This window comes from Sapajus apella, unplaced genomic scaffold (genome assembly GCF_009761245.1).
Source record: "Sapajus apella isolate SASKATOON/1434 unplaced genomic scaffold, GSC_monkey_1.0 scaffold229, whole genome shotgun sequence".
Taxonomy (NCBI): Eukaryota; Metazoa; Chordata; class Mammalia; order Primates; family Cebidae; genus Sapajus; species Sapajus apella.
Window position 1 is genome coordinate 563312 of NW_022437169.1, and position 17912 is coordinate 581223.

The following is a 17912-nucleotide window of genomic DNA, read 5'->3' on the forward strand; positions in this document are numbered from 1 at the left end:
GGGAGGGGGGAGAGGGAGAATGGGAGAGGGGGAAAGAGGGAGACGGGAGGAGAGAAAGCAAAAGAAAGCTGTGGGGCTGAAAACTCACCCAAGGTATACCTCAACAAGAATGCACTTCCGCACACCAAACAGGCAGGCACACTCAATGAAGGCCCAACGCTGGAAAACAACTCCTATGCCCAGCCTGAGAAGGGGCAGCTGCAGGTGTAAGAGACTATGATCTGGCAGTTAACAGGACTGAACATTTAGGCTGAACCGTATGAATTTACCTTTTAGGGGTCAAAAAACAGCTGACTGCTGATAATTTCACATGGTTTGACTTACAATACAGATGAATCTCTCAAATACACTTTTGAGCAAAGATGCCAGAGCAAAGAGACTATTACAGTTGGATTTGCACACAGCATTCATCATATGGGTGGGGGGTTGAAAGTGACTAAGCTTAAGGGGCTTCCAGGGTTGCGTTTCTCACTCTGCACGTTAGTTACAAGGGCATGATCATTTGTGAAGAATTCTTGGAGCTGTGCACACTTCTTACATAAGATGTCCTTCAGTACAACACAGTACACAGAAACCTTCAGAAGGGAAGGAGAGATCAACTTCATCCTAATCAGCAAGTAGACCGAGTCCAGGCAGCCACCTCTCCTAGACCCCAACCAATAACAACAACACAGGAAGCGGAACATCGGTGGGACAGCTGGCAACGTGGCAATGTCCAGGATGGATTGTCTATCCTAGGGAACGAGCTCACAAGCCAGACAGAAGCCCACAGGAAACAGAAAGACTACTGTAAATCCTTATTAGAAGCAGTCTCTTATCTAGTATCTAAAAGATAAAAACCTGATAATGTTTTTAAATTGTCCTAAGATCCAACTGACTTTTTTTTTTTTTTTTTGACTGGATTCCACTCTTGCTGCCTAGGTTAGAGTACAATGGCACGATTTTGGCTCACTGCAACCTCTGCCTCCCACATTCAAGCGATTCTCCTGCCTCAGCCTCCCGAGTAGCTGGAATTATAGGCATGTGCCACCATGCCCAGCTAATTTTGTATTTTTAGTAGAGACGGGGCTTCTCCATGCTGGTCAGGCTGGTCTCGAACTTCCCACCTCAGGTGATCCACCTGCCTTAGCCTCCCAAAGTGCTGGGATTACAGGTGTGAGCCACTGCACCCAGCATCAATTGACACTTCTAAAGGAGAGGGGGTTCTGCAAATCCTGAAAGGCAATCCCAGGAGAAATAGGAAATTTGGAGCATGGCAAGTGAGGTTCAAACAGGACACCAAATAATTCCCAGCAACCGCCTCCAGCAGGTCCTAGTAGTGGCAGCCAGCTAGGTTGGGTGCCGGCTGGGCATATCAAAGGGAGGAAGCCAAAAAGAAAATGGTTGAGGCTCTTGGGGATGTGGGGTCAAAGGAAGCAGCTGGGGAGAAGGAAACAGCCCACTTGCTCCTTCATAGGTAATCAGCACACAAACCCCCCCCCACCCAGTGCCTCAAAAAAAATGGCTCAGGAGCTAGGCCAAAGATCAAAGATGAAGTTATTTTACTCCAAATAAGGAAAATACAACAACAAAAAACAAGTTAGAGACACATTCGGCATCCAGTGGAAGTTTTGTGATTTTTTTGGAGATAGGGTCTTGCTCTGCCACCCAGGCTGGAGTGCAGTGGCATGATCATAGCTCATTGCAACCTCTAATTTCTGGGCTCAAAGGATCCTCCCAACTCAGCCTTTCGAGTAAATGAAAACTAAAGGCGCATGCCACCATGCCCAGACAATTTTTAAAATTTTTTGTAGAGGTGAGGTCTCACTGTTGTTCAGGATGGTCCCAAACTTCTGGGCTCAAATGATCCTCCTGCCTCAGCCTTCCAAAATGTTGGGATTATGGTTGTGAGCCACTGTGCCAGGCCTTAAAAAGTGATTTTTAAGGATAAAATTGGGAAACAGCTATGGAAAATATTACAATCTATGGCCCTGTGCCTGAAAAGTCTCCAAGTGTGAAAGAAGAGGTCTCTCCTGTCCAGTAGGTAACTTGAAAGTGTCTAGCAGAGGACTTGTCCAATAACTCAGAGAGGGATCCAGACGGAGTTGGGGAGAAAAATGCTCACAAAGTTTCACTGTGCTTTTAAACTGAGTCTCAGTGGTGCATTAAGGAACTGGATTTAGCGACAGAAAACAAAATCAACAGGCACTTCTCTGCCTCAAGAAGCATAGCTTGGGAGTTAAAAGTGGGCTACTAGGCCGGGCGCGGTGGCTCAAGCCTGTAATCCTGGCATTTTGGGAGGCCGAGGCAGGTGGATCACGAGGTCAAGAGATCGAGACCATCCTGGTCAACATAGTGAAACCCCGTCTCTACTAAAAAAAAAATACAAAAACATTAGCTGAGCATGGTGGCGCGTGCCTGTAATCCCAGCTACTCAGGAGGCTGAGGCAGGAGAACTGCCTGAACCCAGGAGGCAGAGGTTGTGGTGAGCCAAGATCGCACCATTGCACTCCAGCCTGGGTAACAAGAGTGAAACTCCGTCTCAAAAAAAAAAAAAAAAAAAAAAGTAGGCTACTTAGGAGGCTGAAAAAACAAAACCCAGAAAACCACCCAAATGCTCACTGCCAGTAGGACAGGTGATTATGTGTGGATAGCACCACCCTGGACACTGAAATGGAGAATGAGATAGCAGGAACTGTTGTTCCTGGGTCCCAAGAGTGCAAGGTACCCAACCTCCTGCAAACTCAGCCAAAATCATCCACAGTTTAAGGATCCAGACAAATGTGGGAAACCCACAAAAGCCAGCGAATGGCTGACTCACAATTCAGAAGAGTGTTGGCTTCTAGAAGCAAGTGAGGATAAGCCAGGGAGAAGTGCATGGGGTGTTCCAGGGACTTGGGAGGGCGTTTCTTATGTGGCCATGGGGAACAGGGGTGTCTGTCTCCCTTAATGGGACAATCATGATTCAACCAATAGTGGGTTTACCACTACTTATCTCTATATTCTTTAAGATTTGTGCACACATGTATATACGTGTAATTTACACCCTCTGCTATTTACACCTTTGATTTTTTTTTTTTTTTTTGAGAGTCTCACTCTGTCACCCAGGCTGGAGTGCAATGGCATGATCTTGGCTCACTGCAACCTCTGCCTCCTGGGTTCAAGCAATTCTCCTGCCTCAGCCTCCCAAGTAGCTGGGATTACAGACACCCGCCACCACATCTGGCTAATTTTTGTATTTTTAGTAGAGACGGGGTTTTGCCAGCTTATCCAGGCTGGTCTTGAACCCCTGACCTCGTGATCTGTTTGCCTCAGCCTCCCAAAGTGCTGGGATTACAGAGGTGAGCCACTGCATCTGGCCTATTTACACCTTTGTAAATAACTTCACTTCAATCACTAAGACTACTAAGGAAGCTGAGCCTGCTCTGTGCAGAAGTCTCAAAAGAAGGGAAAGTCGGGTGTAGTGGTTCAAGCTTTTAATTCGAGCACTTTGGGAGGCTGAGACAGGAGGATCGCTTGACCCCAGGAGTTCAAGACCAGCCTGGGCAACAGTAAGACCCTGTCTCATAAAAAAAAAAAAAAGAAGGAAGGGAGGAAGGGAGGAAGGGAGGTTGTAGCTGCTTGCAGTAAGCCAAGATCGCGCCACTACACTCCAGCCTGGGCGAGAGAGTGAGACTCCATCTCAAAAAAAGAAAAACAGGGAAGAGGAATGAGAGCTTCCTGGTACAGGGAAGAGCTAAAAGCCCAATCCGGGGAGGTGCCAAGAGGCTAAAGCTGAGGAGCACTCACAGAGCAACTCCCTTCTACTGCCTGAGAGATCACCTGGTCCACAGGCGTCAAACCCAGCAGGATCACACAGTTGGGCAGCTATGACAACAATGCACAAATGAGGGCTATGGAGGGCTCAGTTCCCACAAGAGATAACCCAGAAAACATCACCCTATCTTAATCATCCAAAGCAAAAGAAGCTGGGGCCTCCATACCTGGGGAAGCAGGTGTGCTTCACTCAAAAGGAGTTACCTAGGAGGGAGAAATCCCACGAAACCTACCAAGGTCTAGAGGGGGAAGAAGGGCAGAATTAGAGACACTCTAAGTGAAGATGTCAGTGTTTAGAACACGATCACCCCCCTACAATCCCTCGCCTAGTCCCTGTACCCTCCAATTCAGAGTCCAATAACCCTGAATTATCTTTCTCAAACACCCACCTTATCAAGCCACACCCCTGCTTAAAGCTTTCAATAGGCCGGGCGCAGTGGCTCACGCCTATAATCCCAGCACTTTGGGAGGTCAAGGCGGGCAGATCACCAGGTCAGGAGATCAAGACCACCCTGGCTAACACAGTGAAACCCCGCCTCTACTAAAAATATAAAAACTTAGCCGGGCGTGGTGGCACGCGCCTGTAGTCCCAGCTACTTGGGAAGCTGAGGCAGAACAATCATTTGAACCAGGGAGGCAGAGGTTGCAGTGAGCCAAGATTGCACCACTGCACTCCAGCCTGGGCAACAAGCTCAAAAAAAAAAAAAAAAAAAAAAAAAAAAAACACAATACAAAATTAGCCAGCCACGGTGGAAAATGACTGTAATCCCAACTACTTGGGAAGCTGAGGCAGGAGAATTGCTTGAACCTGGGAGGCAGAAGTTGCAGTGAGCCACGATCACGTCACTACACTCCAGCCAGGGCAATAAGAGTGAAACTCCCTCTCAAAAAAAAAAAGCTTTCAAAGGATGCCCAATGCCTGGGATTAAGTCCATCCACGCTCAGGCCTGGCATGCAAAGCACTTCCTACCGGGGCATCAAGCCCACCTCATCCCTTCCACAGACACACCTAAGAGCTCCAGCAGGCTGTGCCCTATTCCGGGAGGAGCTTGCCCCGACCCGACTCCCTCTTCTGTAAAGCCAGACTTGCCTCTGCTGTTCTCCCCACTCCCAATGTCAGCACCAGCTGCCAAGCCACTTCCCTCCTGCCTACCCCCACCACAGACCAGTACCCAAAGTTAGAACCTGTGTCCCAAGCAGCCACAGCATCAGGCATGCAGCAGGCGCTCATAAACATTCATTACATGAGCAAATGCTGATCAAAGCCAATGCTAGGAAGAGGTAGGATGAAACAATATGTGAAAGCTAAGGAAGACGGAAATGCCCAGCACCCTCCCTGCCACTGGTTCTAAACTTGTGTTGTTAGGGCCAGGCACCAGGGCTCACGACTGTAATCCCAACACTTTGGGAAGCCGAGGAGGGTGGATCACCTGAGGTTTGGAGTTCAAGACCAGCCTGACCAATATGGTGAAACCCTGTCTCTTTAAAAAAAAAAAAAAAAAAAAAAAAAAAAAAAAAAATTGTGTTGTTTACGTTTCTAAAAAATTAGGACTCCCAAAGAGCTTTTGCTTATATGGCTTCTATGTTACTGTTTTGTGGGTTTTTCTGAGATAGGGTCTTGCTCTGGCGCCCAGGCTGAAGCGCAGTGGTGCAATCATGGCTCACTGCAAACTCGAACTCCTGGCCTCAAGCCATCCTCCCACCTCAGCCTCCCAAAATGCTGGGATTACAGGTGTGAGCCACTGCGTGCTAATAATTTGTTTTTTAAATAGAGACAGGGTCTCTATTTTTGTAAAGACAGGGTTTCCCTGTGTTGCCCAGGTCTTGATCTTTAACTCCTGGCTTCAAGTGATCCTTCCTCCTTGGCCTCCCAAAATGCTGGGATTTCAGGTTTGAGCCACCATGCCTGGCCGTAAATAATATTTTTATGGAAAACACATAAACATACACACACACACACCCCCCTCTATTCCGTTTTTGTTTTTTCTTTTTTGAGACGGAGTCTCGCTATGTTGCCAGGGTGGAGTGTAGTGGCCCAATCTCGGCTCACTGCAACCTCCACCTTCTGGGTTCAAATATTTTTAACAACCCATTTACAGGCAAGGAGAATGAGGCCTGGAGAGGTTAAGGGACTGGCCCACAGAGGAAGCACCAGTCATCTTTCCACAAAACCACAGTTTCCCAAATGCTGAAATCTTGGACAAGGGGCCTCCTGCCAAACCTGAGAGTAACAGATTTCAGCAAATAAAAGGAAGAACCATTTCCAATGGCATCCTCGAATACTGAGGAGGCAGGGCTGGCAGAATCCATCAATGGGCCTCCAGAGGCCTACCACTCGGAGCTGGCAACAGTGCTGAGAGTGGCACTGCCTCTGCAGACTGTGACCAGGACCCGGTGGGGCCCTACATCTGGAAGCAGAGGTGGTAGGTGGGGGAGGGGTGCTACCAGGAAGCAAGATGTGCATGCTGCCTGCTGGGGGCATGAAGTCAAAGTCCCCTCCTTCCCAAAGCGGCTAAGCCAGCCCTACTGCCCTTATCAGCATCAACACATGCCTGGAATGTGGGACTTTGGCAACAACCCTCTCCCCTCAGCCTGCACGGGGCTGACGCCTGGTCCTTGGGCCCGGGTTCACCTACCACAGCCAGAGGACAACCGCCTTGCAGCACCAGAACCTGTGCCCCCAGCCCATCTACCAGGAGACAACCCACCACAAGTCGCAGAGAGAAGCTACCCTGCCTGCATCCCCATACCACCAAGGCCATGGCTGAGTACCTCGTTTTTCCACACTCAAAGAATCCCAAGAGCTCAACTCAGCTCTGGTTCCTGCAACAGCCAGACCATCCCCCACATGGGTCTCCTGGAGGTGTTCGGCAAAGGCACAGGCTGCCGTGGGGCAGAAGATTCCCACATACCAGACAGTTAAGGAGTAGCATGTGACTCGAAGGATGAGGACGGCCCAGAGAATGCTCTCTGGCCCCTGGTCCTTGGGAGGTTGCTGGGACACCTGCAGGGGACCACCATTCCACTCTGGGAGCCAGACTCCCTGGCTTTGTCCAGAGCAGCCATCCCACCACCCCACTCAAAATGAAAATCTCAGCTCCCCTCCAGCCCAAGTACTGCTCCGAGTAAGGAGCCCTCACTCACAAACGTGCCCAAGGCTTTCACACACTTCACCTGGAGCTTCTCCACCCATTCCCTAGCTGCATGATTCTCTTTAACTTCTCTGAGTCACATGTACAATGAGGACTGACAAAATGATTAGGACCGCACTGATGTGTTCTGAAGACTGAATCAGGTATAAAATGCCCACTGCCAGGCTGAGCCCAGGAACAAGCCTGGGGTGAGCGCTCACCCTCTTCACCATTACCTTCTTGGCCTATCGGAACTCTGTGGGGACCATCCTCCTCCCAGCTTCTAAGCCAGGTTCCCATGGTACCAGCCAGCCAGAAACTATAATACTGTATCAGCTGCTGCCACAAAGGGGAAGGGCCATGGGGTCCTGGGGAGGGCTGGGGTGAAGGGGCACAAGAGCTAGGGCAGAAATCTGCCCCCAGACCACTCACACAGGACAGGACAGCCTGAGCCCAGCTACCCAAGATGTGTGCCACCCACTTCTTCCTCAGACCCTATTCCCATTCCCATCTCCTCTACTGCGCTCCCCCTCAACTCCTCCTCTCCCGCCAGGTTGCTATCCCTTCTCTAAAGGACAGGACTTACTACCCAGGATACTGACCAGAACCACACCCAGGGACCTTACCTGTTCCGTCGTACAATGGTCCGCTCCTAGCAGGCAGGAGCCGTCTTATATTCTTTCTCCCTAAAATACAAACTAAACCCCAGGACAACCCATTGTCTGTTCCAGCAAAGGAGGCCAGGCCTAGCCAGGCCCTACCTGAAGCTCTGCCTTCTGTGCCCCTTCAGTCCCCTCCTACTCTTCCTTCTCTGTCCCTATATACCTGGCCCAGATAACACAGCCCAGAAAACGAACCTCAGGGACGAATCTCTTCTCTTCTAGGGAGAAGGCAGAGGTCCCAGGAGTCCGAGGGGCCCCCATTATTGGCCACCTCTGCTCAACCCAAACTTCACTATGTCAGGCCCTGCCAGGCTACATACAGGCCAACAAGAGCCCAAGAATGCAGCCAGGAAACCAGGTGAGGCAGACTGTGAAAGCCCAGGCTACAGCCGAGAGCTGTCAGTGGCTCTCTAGAGTACCTCCCACGAGGAGCCCCCAGTGCACATGGGCTAGGTTCCTCCTGCTGCTCACCCTCTGTGCCTAGTAACTACCCAAGAATCCACATGAATGATTCACTGGGTAACTGCTGACCCCAATGGGCCCTTGGAGTAAAGCAGTTAGTGAGCACTGCAGGTAACAGCGCGGGCTACCCATCCTTATGCCCGTGGATTCTATTATCAACAAAGAGGCTTCACCTGCTAAAGACGCGGCTCTCAAACCTGGCTGCACACCAGGTTCACTTCAAAAGCTTCAGGAAAAGCTAGTGCCTTGGGCCCACCCCAGAGACAGGTATAGCCCAAGGTGAGAATCAGGGGACCAGCAGGCAGACCTCTGCCAGGCAGCATGGGCAACAGCATGTGCTGGGTGAATATGCAGCCTGCACTCATCACCCAGAAAGCCCCACTGTGTCCTATCCACACAAGAACAGGCCACCAAGGTCCCAGGCCCCACTCTCCCTTCTCACTTACTTTGTGAATGAGAGCTCACCAACAGCTTACCATCTTTTGAGTGTTGCGGCCTCACTGTAGCACGGGTGATAGGGCTGCAAAGGCCACAAAACAGATCCTCCCCTTTAAAGGGGCTCAGGCCTCAGTGTGGTAATGGGAGCGGCCCCTTCCCACACTTGCCAGAGAGAACCCACCCACCCACCCAGAGGAATGAAGCCAAAGCCCATGCCGCAGGGCAACAGCCCAGAACGGGAGGGGACAAGTCTGTACAGCAGCCACACCCCTGCCAGAGCCAGGAGCTCTTCCAGCTCCACAGCAGGCCAACTCCCACCTGGAAGCACCCACCTCGCCAAACCCAATCCCTGCCTTCCCTTAGTCAGACTGGGAACTGCCACGGGAAGGCTGCGGACTCCACACGCACCCTCCTCACCACACCTGGTGTGTGATCACCCTCAAAAAGAAAACACGCACCTATGATCCTACAATGCGCTGCCCACCTCACAAGAAACAGGTGCCTCTAGATTAGAGGCACCTGGCTGACCTATCCCTGTCCCCTGTACCATCAGAAAGACCTCCAAGTCCCCCTCTTCTAATACCAAGGCTGCACTTCCAATCCCCTCCACCCGTTAACATTACCACAAAAAAAAAAAAAAAAAAACCGCCCAAGAAAAATGAATAGTCAGAAGGAGGGACTCCCCAAGTCTGACCACCTTCTTGAGGGTCCCAGGCAGTTTCTTAGGGTCCCTCTCCCCACTTAGCCCTGCCACACCCCTCCCAGGCAGTCTGGCCCATCCCTCCTGAACTGTGGCGGGCTGGAACCGGCTCCCAGCCTTTCCTCCCTTATCAAGCTCACTGGGGGCCCACACAAAGCTCCCACCCCCACCAGCTTTTCTTGCTTTGCCACTCCCAGCTAAAACTGGGCTCAAGGCGAGCAAGCCTGAGTCCCTCAGTCCCTCGGGGCCTAGCCCCTCCTCGAAGCCCTCCCCCAGCCCAGGTCCCTAACCCTTAGGGCAAGGCCCCTCCCAGCAGGAAGCGAACCCTGGCGGTGCCAGGCAGAGTCAAACTGGAAGGGCTGGTTCAGAAGCCCCTAAATGGAAGCCAGGACTTCTCTTAAGGAGGGGGCTCGCAGCCCCACTCCTCCCTAGTGGGATCTCAAATCTCTCCAGACACCACACTATATGGGCCTCCACAGGCAGTGGAGGCATTTACCCTCCAGCCCCAGCAAGCTACTGAACTTCCAAAAGCAGCTCCTTCACTACTCCAGAGGAGACCGGGCCACGTGAACTGCAAGCGCCTCTATCACCCCGCCTGAAAGGTAAGTCTGTGAGTGCCAGAAAGCAGGGGCCAACGAGACTTGGTCTAAGCCAAGGGGGACAGGCACTGATTCTGTGCTCAGAAAATGTGGCGAAATTAATAAAAAGCTTGAAAAAGAGCCGCATACATGCCTGACTGGCAGTGGGGTCTCCTGAGTTGGCTTCCCGGCTCACACAGTATCTGCAAGTCCAAGTCCTCAGCGCTCTCCAGCTGTCTCCCCAACCACCCTCTAGCCTACCACTGCCTTTTAAAACCCAACAGCACTCACTTCCTGGTTAAAACCCCTCCCCTCCTGGCCAACCTCAACCCACATGGCATCCAGGGCTCTCCGCCAGCCCAAAGGCCGGCCCGTCCCACACCACGCCTGCTGCGCTCCGCTAGGTGCCAGTCCTTATCACCCCATCTTATAATCATTTGTTGAATGTCTGTCTTCCCCAGGCTGAGCTCCAGAAAACAGCAATACATGAATGTAAACTCAAGTTCTATTCCCACTGTAGAAACAGGGACGCTAAGGCCAGAGGCAGGAGAGTCAATCACTGCCCAAGGTCATGACGAGAGTAAATGGCAGAGCCAGCACTGCACTACAGACTTTGCGACCAAGTCCAGTTCCTCTCTCACTGCCCCACAGGGGTCCCTCCTCAGCCAGGCTAGAGGAGCCAAGAAGGGAGGAACCTGATTTGTTCTTTCTTCCTGTGGTGAAAGCTGCCTCCCATGCCAGCAAGAGCAGCCCAGGAAGAAGCGCCCCGCTCTCTCAGGGATCAGGTACTGGGGGCGGTGGGCAAGACAAGGTATGGGGTGGGGCTGACTGCTCAAGGCCAACAAGCCATGCAGTAAGGTTAGAAACCACAGGTCCCCTGAGTAAACTGAACTTTATTCCTTCCTCACAGCTCTCACGCTCCAGAACTGCCCCGCCAGCTCTTCTACAGGGGCTAGCTGCTGATTAAATGGCACTCCCTCACCCACCCCCTCAGATCTGACCCTGCAAACAATAAGGACTCGAGGAAGGCAGCAGGCTATCAGCTCAATAATGCAAAACCCTGTTGCTCCTTGTCCGCAACAGCTGACTTCAAGTGGACGGGAGGCTGCGCTTATTAACAAAATGAGAAATCTGATCTATGGAAAGAAAACACTACGTGACGATTAATCCAGGACTGCAGCTTGTGGAGAAGGCTGGGCTGCTGGCCAAGACCGAGGACCGAGGATGGGATCGTGCCTACCTGTCCCCAGAGCAGGTATCATGCAGCACAATAGGACGCATCAGGACTCATCACCCCTGCCCCACCTGCGCCTTCTCTTTTCCTTCCAGCAACTGCGACAATCATTTCGGTTTTACTTTAATTAAAAGCCTGATTCCCTCGGGCTGCTTCTTCCTCTACACAGAGCCAGCAACCGGAGGGAGATTTTTCTTTTCAGGAATCGGTCGTAAAAGCTCAGTGACTAATCTACAAGTTCCAACAACTGGCAGAAAAACACCACAGGGAGAGGTTGCTGGGCACACAGCAACACTCAGAGCCAACTGGCCAGAGGGCCACATGCACTCTACAACCTCCACTCCCCAACCGGACACTGGCCGGCGGACCCACCTGTGAGCTCTGATCTCCCAAGGCAGGCAGCTGGGGAGCCTCTTCCCAGCCTTCCAAGCCTATTGCTTGTCCTGTGGGACCTAGAGACCTTCACAATTTCAACGGCACAAGACGGAAGGTTCACTTCCAGGCAACAATCCTGGGCCATGGGACTCGGTTCAGCCCCCAAGTATCCATCAGCCTCCCAGCCCCGTTCTTGGTGTTCAGAGCCCACTAAACCAGCAGTCTCGCCACACAACTTTGTCTCCAGAGGCCAGCTCATCTGCTTTTTTTATTTTTATTTTTTTTTTCAGACCACCTACTACTCCATCAACCCTGCTCCACCGAGCATGCACACTCTCCTTGCCACACGGCTTCAGACCAACCACATGGCCTGTGCTCCTGAAAATGTCTGCTTGAAGGCCCAGGGAGTCCAGACACTGGCAGATGAGAATGGGGGAAAAGAAGCAAAGCCAGGAGCCAGGAAGCAATAAATGCTAGACCCAGAAAGATCTTAGGTTTGGGTGACCCAGCTCCATCCCTCCATCCTGGATCCTCAGACGACAGCCCCAAGTTCAGCCTAGGAGCTCCCAAGGCCCCTCCATTACCTGAGCTCTCCCCACAGCACAAGAAACACAGCAATCCCCACATCAGTCAACAACCCACCGCCACAGGATTCCTATGGGCAAGGCTCTGCCCCTCCCCCCAGCACATATGTCAGAGGGGTGGCCTCCCAGGGTTATACCCCTCCTGCCTTTGGGGGAGTGGGGGATCGGGAACGTAGCTTTCCAGATGTGCTTGGCAATACCTACTAGAAAAGACTAGGGGTGCAGGGGATAGAAGACATGGATAAATAACTTTAACACCACTCCAACCCATCCGGCTCAGCACTGGGCTCCCTTACCCAGGCAGTCCCAGGCCGCTCTGGGTGGGGCCTTTGGGAGCATTATCTGGCCTCATTCCCTCCTCCTCGCAAGTCACTGCCCCCCAGGGAGAGGCATTCCCCCCACCACGCACACACCCAGGCCTGTGTGAATATGAACCATCTTGGAAGATAAACAGAGAGTGACAAGCTGGGGCCCCTCAGCCCCCTCCCTCAGCCAGCCGGTCCCTTCCCCCTGCCAGCCGACCCCCTCCCCCAAGCCCATCTCTCTTCCTGCCAAGCGGCTGCCTATAGGAGAGGTCTGGGGGCAGGGCAGTGAGCCCACCAGCCGCAGAGCCTGGCCCTCTGGGAGCGGCCCCTCCAGGCCTGCCCCTGCCCCTGCCCCTGCCGTGGCCAGTCTTCCCGCGGGGAGGAGGCAAGAGGAGACCGCAGACGGTGCAGGACCGCAATTCTGGAAATCGCAAAATGCTCCAGCGAGGGGGCGACCGCGGGCGCAGGGCCGTTTGCATAATGGGAGCCCTCCCGCCTGTCAGGCAGCGCAGCTCGCCCGACGCTGTTCGGATTAGATTGCTAATGAAAAGGCACAAAGAGCCGGCGCCCGCTCGCCCGCCGACCCCCGCTCCGCAGACCAGCGCCCTGGGCCTGGCGCGGCCCCGTGGGCTTTGTGCCCCGGGTGTCCCACAGCCCGCGACCCTCGGGGCATCTGGCCCACAAAGCCCAGGCCTGCCAAGGGTCCCGCGTGCGCCCCCGCCCAGGCCCGCCAGACGCGCGCGCGCCCCCCACGCGAGCAGTCCCACGTCGCCCGAGCGCGCGCGCGCCCACGCCCCTCTCCCCGAGGACGCGCCCGGCCCGAGGCCCCCGCCCGCGCCCCGCGCCCCCTGCCCCCCGCGGCAGCCCCTCACCTCGTGTGCGTCGGCGGCGCCGCTCCGCCCGCCGGCCGGCCGGCGCTACCAGCAGCCCCTTGTCCTCGGCGCCCGGCTCGTGCCGCACGCGCCCGCCCCGTCCGCCTGCCGCCGGCCCGGCTCGGCTCCCCGCCCAGCGCGCCCCGAGCGCCGCTCACAGCCGCCCGCCCAGCGCCATCTTGGAAGCTTGTGACGTCGGCGCCGCCCGCTCACCCCTGACCCACATCTGAATGGGCGAGCGGCGGGGCGGGGCCAAGGGACAGTGAGGGGGCGTGGTCCTCGGGTAGGGGCGGGGCCTGTGGGGACGGGGCCCGGGCCAGGGCCGACGAGCGGTCCGAGCACTGGGCGGGGCGGGCTGCCAGGGTCCGGCGCCGTGGGGGAGGGGTGCGCAAGAGGAGCCGGGGACTCAGACCCCGGAGGCCTAACTGGACCCCGACCTCAAGCCCCAGCGCGGGACCGCGACCTCGCCCCCGAAGTACCGGGACCGCATGCCAGCCCCCGGGACAGGGACCCTGGCCCCCCCACAGGCTGACGCCCAACCCCTCAAACTTGGGTTGACTGACCCCCTGTTAGCCTGACCCTGACCCCTAGGAGCCCCGAATTAGGGACCTCTATCGGCCTGCGCGCCCCCTCCCCAGTCCCTTTGCGACCCCTGTTCGACGCTCCCTGCTGTGGCCGGGGAGCTCAGCCCGCAGTGAGACTGCAAGCTCGGAAGTCTGGGCTCCTGGGGAGACCCGGGCTGTTTGGGTGCAAAAGAGAAGGAGCGCCCCTCCTCTAACCCCAACCCCCCTTAGGCCCCCGCGCGCGCACCCCTGTGGGTCCTACCTGCTCAGAGGGCGCGGAGGACCCAGCACGTTGCGCTCAGCCAGCCCCTTCCGGTGGCCGCAGCCCCTCGTAGGCCCCAGGGGTCAAGCGCCTGCCGGAGACGGCCCTCCAGGACCCTGGCTCCTGGCCGCCATGCAGATTGCCGTCCCAGGGGCTGGGCTGGCCTGACACGCCACTGCTTCTCTAGGGAGCTACTTAATGGACCTCTCTCTACTTTGAACACCAAACAAAGGAACACACCACTATCGAGGTCGCCCAAGTCCAAGAGGAGCCCAGGTCTGCCTCACAGGGAAGTTGTGCCCCAGCTCCAGTCAAGATTAAAAACCAATTCAGTAACCCTTCGCCAAGCTGATTATGCAACCTTTCTTTCCTAATTGATGTTTAGGTTTAATGTCACCCTTACATTTCTTGGACTTCACAAAATTCTAAGTTCACCTGGAAAAATAGCCGAAAACAGCTATGGTTTCCCCCCCGTGGGAACAAAAGCAGGAATGAGGGTAGACTTGCCCTAACAGATATCAAAACAAATTGTAAAGCTACCGCAGGCATTTCAGTGTGGTACAGAACAAGAAATAGAATAGAAAGCCTAGAAACATCCTAGAAATGGTAAGAACACAATAGATGAAAAAGGAAATATCAAACATCTGTGAAAAAAAGAGATATCAAGCATCCCTGAAGAAGAAAAGGAGTATTCCACAAATAGAGCACAGCAGAGTACTCACTATTTGAAGGAAGGACTGAAAAAAAAAAAAAGTCTACCATTCTACTAACCCAAGCTGCATAAATTAAAACTATAAGAGGCAGGGTTTTTTGTTTTGTTTTGAGACGGTGTCTCGCTCTGTCACCAGGCTGGAGTGCAGTGGCGTGATCTCCGCCTCCCGGGTTCAAGCGATTCTCCTCCCTCAGCCTCCCGGGGTAGCTGGGATTACAGGCACGCCCACCACGCCCTGCTAATTTTTGTGCTTTTGGTAGAGACTAGGTTTCACCAAGTTGGCTGGGATGGTCTTGATCTCTTGACCTCGTGATCTGCCTGCCTCGGCCTCCCAAAGTGCTGGGATTACAGGCGTGAGCCACTGTGCTAGGGGAGGCTGGGTTTTTAACTAAACAAAAATCAGTTTAAAATGATAAACTTCAAACACAGGTAGGGTCTGGTATGGTTATGAGGTAGTCACTCTCATATACTGTTGGAAGCACATAAATCGCCTCAGAATTCCTGGACGTGAGTTTGGCAGTATGAGCCAAAAGTTTTTTTGGTGGTGTGTGTTTGTTTTGAGAGTTAGAGTCTCACTCTGTTCCCCCGGCTGGAGTGTAACCTCAAACTCCTGGGATCAAGCGATCCTCCTGCCTTCCAAAGTGCTAGGATTACAGGCATAAACCAACGTACCTGGCCCCAAAAATATTTTAAAATAATTATACCCTCTCAGACCAGTATTCCAGAATTCTGTTCTGGGGAAATTAACCGCATTTACAGACCACATACTTATTATCTGTCTCTCTACCCATTAGTAAGTTTGTACCTGTAAGCTTGTAACCTGTGCCTAGGAGCACACCTGAGACAATAGACATTCACAGTCCCTAGTTCATCTGCATTTGAAAACTAATGTGGCTGGGCTCAGTGGCTCATGCCTGTAATCCCAACACAACACTTTGGGAGGCCAAGGCCAGCGAATCGCCTGAGGTCAGGAGTTCGACAACACCCTGGCCAACATGGTGAAACCCCTGTCTCTACAAAAAATACAAAAAGTAGCTGGGTGTGGTGGCGAATGCCTGTAGTCCCAGCTACTTGTAGGGAGGCTGAGACACAAGAATCACTTGAACCCAGGAGGTGGAAGTTGCAGTAAGCCAAGGTCATGCCTTCACATTCCAGCCTGGGCAACAAAGGGAGACTCTATCTCAAAAAACAACAAAAAAGATAATGAATGTACAATAATATTCTTAAGTGTCATTTATAATAATGAAAAAAAGCATATACAAATTGGTTCATGCCTGTAAAGTGTTGATTTTGGGAGGCGGAGGCAGGCAGAGCACTGGAGATCAGTAGTTTGAGACCAGCCTGGTCAACATGGCAAATCCCCATTCTGCTTGAACCCAGGAGGCAGAGGTTGCAGTGAGCTGAGGTGGTGGCATTGCACTCCAGTCTGGGCAACAGAGTGGGACATCACTAAAAAAAAAAAAAATAGGCAGGGAGCAGTGGCTCACTCCTAGAATCCCAGCACTTTGGGAGGCTGAGGATGGTGGATCACCTGAGGTCAGAAGTTTGAGACCAGCCTGGCCAACATGGTAAAACCCGGTTTCTAGTAAAAATACAAAATTGGCCGGGCGTGTTGGCGCATGCCTGTAATCCCAGCTACTTGGAAGGCTGAGGCAGGAGAATTGCTTGAACTCAGGAGGCGGAGGTTCCAGTGAACCGAGATCCTGCCGTTCCACTCCAGCCTGGGTGACAAGAGTAAAATTACGTCTCCAAAAATAATAATAATAAATAATAACTTATAGCCACCTCACCTGGCTAAAGTTATAAAATAGTAGTCCCAGCTACTTGGGGGACTGAGGCAGGAGGATCGCTTCAATCTGCGAGTTGGATGTTTCAGTGAGTCAAAATCGCACCACTGTACACTCCAGCCTGGGCAACAGAGCCAGACTCTGTCTTAAAACAAAAATTAGGCTGGGTGTGGTGGCTCAAGCCTGTAATTCCAGCACTTTGGGAGGCCGAGGCGGGTGGATCACGAGGTCAAGAGATCGAGACCATCCTGGTCAACAAGGTGAAACCTCGTCTCTACTAAAAATACAAAAATTAGCTGGGCATGATGGTGCATGCCTGTAGTCCCAGCTACTCAGGAGGCTGAGGCAGGAGAATTGCTTGAACCCAGGAGGCGGAGGTTGCGGTGAGCCGAGATCGCGCCATTGCACTCCAGCCTGGGCAACAACAGCAAAACTCCGTCTCAAAAAAAAAAAAAAAAAATTATATTTTTCAGATGCATGCAAAAATGCTGACATATGGAGAAGCAACTGAAGAAAATAAAAAATATGTACAGAAGTTCTCTCTGGATATTGGGAAATTTTTTATACACATGTATATTTTAGCATGTGTGTGTGGTTTTTTTTTGAGACAAAGTCTTACACTGTCACACAGTGGCACGAACTCGGCTTACTGCAAAATCTGCCTCCTGGGTTCAAGTAATTCTCCTTCCTCAGCCTCCTGAGTAGCTGGGACTACAGGACTGTGCCACCACGCCTAGCCAATTGTGTGTGTGTGTGTGTGTGTGTGTGTGTGTGTGTGTATTTTTAGTAGAAACAGGGTTTCACCATGTTGGCCAGGATGGTTTCAATCTCCTGACCTTGTGATCTGCCCACCTTGGCCTCCCAAAGTGCTGGGATTAGAGGCCCTGCCGTGTGTGTTATTTTAATTTTATAAAAGTAATATTTCTAATTGGAACAATTCTAGAGATACTGAAGCACATTTTATTTTTATTTTATTTTATTTATTTATTTTTGAGATAGTGCCTAGCTCTGTTGCCCAGGCTGGAGTGCAGTGGCCTGATTACGGCTCACTGCACCCTCTACCTCTTAGGCACAAATGATACTCCCAGCTGTGACTACAGGTATGCACCACCACACCTGGCTAATTTTTTATTTTCTGTAGAGACAGGATCTCACTATGTTCTCAGGCTGCTCTCAAACTCCCAGACTCAAGCAGTTCTCCCACCTCGGTCTCCCAAAGTGCTGGGATTACAGGCATGAGACACCATGCCCAGCAATTTTAAGTTAAATTCTTTCTCCTCCACCCTAATTAGTCCTTTCTAAAGTAACATTAACAGTTTGACTTTCTTCTCTGACATCAATATGTGTCTATTCACCTTAAAGAAATGATCCTACTATTTTGAAATCATAGACATTTTTCAAGTTCATTTTCATAATTCATTCTTTTTTTTTTTTTTTTTTTTTTTTTTTTTT

At 52.4% G+C, this 17912-nt stretch overlaps 1 protein-coding gene across 1 annotated transcript in view; it reads right to left on the reverse strand.

Moving 5' to 3' along the window:
- HIC2 (HIC ZBTB transcriptional repressor 2) overlaps positions 1-13343 on the reverse strand; it is a 31614-nt gene extending 18271 nt beyond the window's left edge. Inside the window, exon 1 of the mRNA XM_032271339.1 lies at positions 13137-13343. The gene's annotated coding sequence lies outside the window, so the exon portion shown is untranslated. The remainder of the gene's footprint in view (positions 1-13136) is intronic.
- Between the last annotated feature and the right edge of the window lie 4569 nt (positions 13344-17912).